Source organism: Cynoglossus semilaevis, chromosome Z (assembly GCF_000523025.1).
Source record: "Cynoglossus semilaevis isolate Cse_v1.0 chromosome Z, Cse_v1.0, whole genome shotgun sequence".
NCBI lineage: Eukaryota > Metazoa > Chordata > Actinopteri > Pleuronectiformes > Cynoglossidae > Cynoglossus > Cynoglossus semilaevis.
The window spans coordinates 3,340,833-3,343,912 of NC_024328.1; the positions used below are offsets into that span (position 1 = coordinate 3,340,833).

The window sequence follows — 3,080 nt, forward strand, 5'->3', positions numbered from 1 at the left end:
GATGAACAGCCAGCATTAAACAGTTTTAATTAAATGCAGGTCTCATGCTTGTTTTTTCTTTTAGTTAATGTAGTTGCGTGAGCAACAATAACTTTATATCAATGTTTCACAATTTTGATACATACAAAGAATCAAAGAATGCTGCCAAGTGTTTTTGTCCCACAGAGGGAAATTCTGCAGTGCAATTACCAAGACCACAATGCTTGTCAAGTCGTACATTTGTCTGAACTTCCTGTGGCAGCATGAAATAAGTGGACATTTGAATGTTGTGTAGGTTGTTTTCACCAAGGTTCTCATGCCTTAGTATCCTTGCAGTGCTTTAAAAAGGATCCTGACTCAACCTACTCACATTGCTGTCATTAGTGGTTGCAAAAGCCCACTTTCTCCACCATTAGGACGTGTTTGGTTTTATGAACTTTTACACAAAAGCAACTTGATAATCTTTATTTACAGAACCAAAAATCAGCATAAAACACTGAAAAGTACAATACACTGTCAGATCTTTCTGAGTTGGGTAAACTTTAACACCTTGCTTGACAGGTTTCTGAAAGAGAAAAAAGTTTCCGGAAAGACTCGAAATTTAAGCGTCTTCTTCAGCCTCCTCCTCAAAATCATCCTCCTCTTCTGCAGTGGCATCCTGGTATTGTTGGTATTCAGACACCAGGTCATTTATGTTGCTCTGTGCCTCAGTGAACTCCATTTCATCCATGCCCTGACCAGTGTACCAATAAAGAAAAGCCTTGCGTCTGAACATAGCTGTAAACTGCTCAGAAATGCATTTGAACAGCTCCTGTATGGCTGTGTTGTTGCCAATACATGTGGCAACCATCTTGAGACCACGTGGAGGAATGTCACAGACTGCGGTCTTGACACTGTTGGGGATCCACTCAACAAAGTAGCTACTATTTTTGTTTTGAACGTTGAGCATCTGCTCATCGACTTCCTTCATGGACATCAGGCCACGGAAGATTGCAGGTAACGGCCATGACGTGGATGACAGGCAGCCATCATATTCTTTGAGTCAAACATCTGCTGTGTCAGCTCTGGAACAGAGAGAGAGCCCTATAATGCTGGCTGCCCCTGCTTGTGAGAGGAGCAAACCCAAGCATGAAGAACTGCAGGCAAGTGAATGGCATCATGTTGACAGCCAATTTGCGTAGGTCAGCATTGAGCTGACAAGGAAACCTAAGGCACATGGTTACACCACTCATGGTGGCAGAGACCAAATGGTTAAGGTCACCATATGATGGGGTTGTGAGCTTGAGGGTACGAAAGCAAATGTCATACAAGGCTTCGTTGTCAATGCAGTACGTCTCATCTGTATTCTCTACAAGCTGGTGGACTGACAGTGTGGCATTGTAGGGCTCAACAACTGTATCTGACACCTTGGGTGAAGGCACCACACTGAAGGTGTTCATAATATAGTCAGGATAGTCCTCCCAAATTTTGGTTATGGGTAAAGTTCCCATACCAGAACCTGTACCACCACCGAGAGAGTGTGTGAGCTAGAAACCTAACCCAATTGTTGCCAGCTCCACTGTTACCTGTTAAAATACAACATGGTTTGTATTATTGCAAATTAATTCAGTTTCTTAAAAAAAAACAAAAAAAAAAAACAAGTATAATTAAAAATTAAAAATACATACCAAAAACAAAATTGTCTGGTCTAAATAAACCTGGCCCTTTCCCACCTAAAAAAGAAGAGAATATATAAGCATTTTAAACCAATTGATAAAGTATGACAAATCACAAAACGTACCAGTGGCTTCATTGTAGTACACATTGATCCTGTCAAGCTGCAGATCACTGTCACCATGGTAAGTTCCTGTTGGATCAATGCCATGCTCGTCACTAATGACCTCCCAAAACTAAAGTTACACAATTAAAACAATAAAGTACAGTTGTTGCCTTTTTCTTTTCATTTAAGAATATCGATGAACCATTTTAAGAAGTTGAACACATTTTATTTGAAGATATTATCAATGATACCAAGACACCCGCGTTGCCTAACCAGCTATTGGCTGATGAACCGTTTAAGAATTCAAAAAGGCCATCACAAACGACCAAAGATCTGAAATGGCTGTGGTAAACACCTATTTCCAAAAGTAAGAGGAGCACAGGGTGACGTACAAGAGTGGAGGCAGGTCCACACAGATAGATTATATTCTATGGAGGAGAGGTAATCTGAGGGAGATTAGAGACCGTAAGGTGGTGGCAGGTGAGAGTGTAGCCAAACAACAGAAGACAGAGCAGAAGATCAAGTGGTGGAAACTAAGGAAACTATGTTGTGAAGACTTCAGGAAGAAAGTAAGGGCAGTTCTGCGCCGTGTTGAGAAATTACCAGATGATTGGGAGACTACAGCTGCAGTGATTAGGGAGACAGGTAGGAAAGTGCTAGGTATTTCCTCTGGGCAGAGAAAGGAGGACAAAGAGACCTGGTGGTGGAATGATGAGATCCAGGAGAGTGTGCAGAGAAAGAGATTAGCGAAGAAGAGATGGGACAGTGACAGAACAGAAGAGAACAGACTGGAGTACAAAGAGAGGACAAGGGAGGTGAAGATGGAAGTGGCCAAGGCCAAACAAAAGGCATATGAGGAGTTTGGAAACAAAGGAAGGAGAAAAGGAGTTGTATAGATTGGCGAGACAGAGAAATCAAGCTGGGAAGGATGTGCAGCAGGTGAGGTTGATTAAGGACAGAGGGGGGAATGTGATCACAAGTGAGGAAAGTGTGCTGAGAAGATGGAAGGAATACTTTGAGGAGTTGTTAAATGAGGAAAATGAAAGGGAAAGTAGAAACGAGGAGCCAGAGACTAGTAGGAAGAAGGTAGATCAGGTTAGAAAGGATGAAGTTAGAAAAGCCCTGAAGAGGATGAAGAGTGGAAAGTCAGTTGGTCCTGATGACATACCAGTAGAAGTATGGAAGTGTTTAGGAGAAGTGGCGGTAGATTTCCTGACTGGGTTGTCTAACAGAATTTTAGAGATGGACAAGATGCCTAATGAGTGGAGGAAACGTGTTCTGGTGTCAGTTTATAATCAGGGTGATGTACAGTGTTGTACCAACTACAGAGGGATAAAGTTGA

The 3,080-nt window shown here is 42.0% G+C and overlaps 1 pseudogene; it reads right to left on the bottom strand.

Moving 5' to 3' along the window:
* Positions 1 to 446: 446 nt before the first annotated feature.
* LOC103397490 (tubulin beta chain-like) lies at positions 447 to 1,484 on the bottom strand (annotated as a pseudogene).
* Positions 1,485 to 3,080: the final 1,596 nt, after the last annotated feature.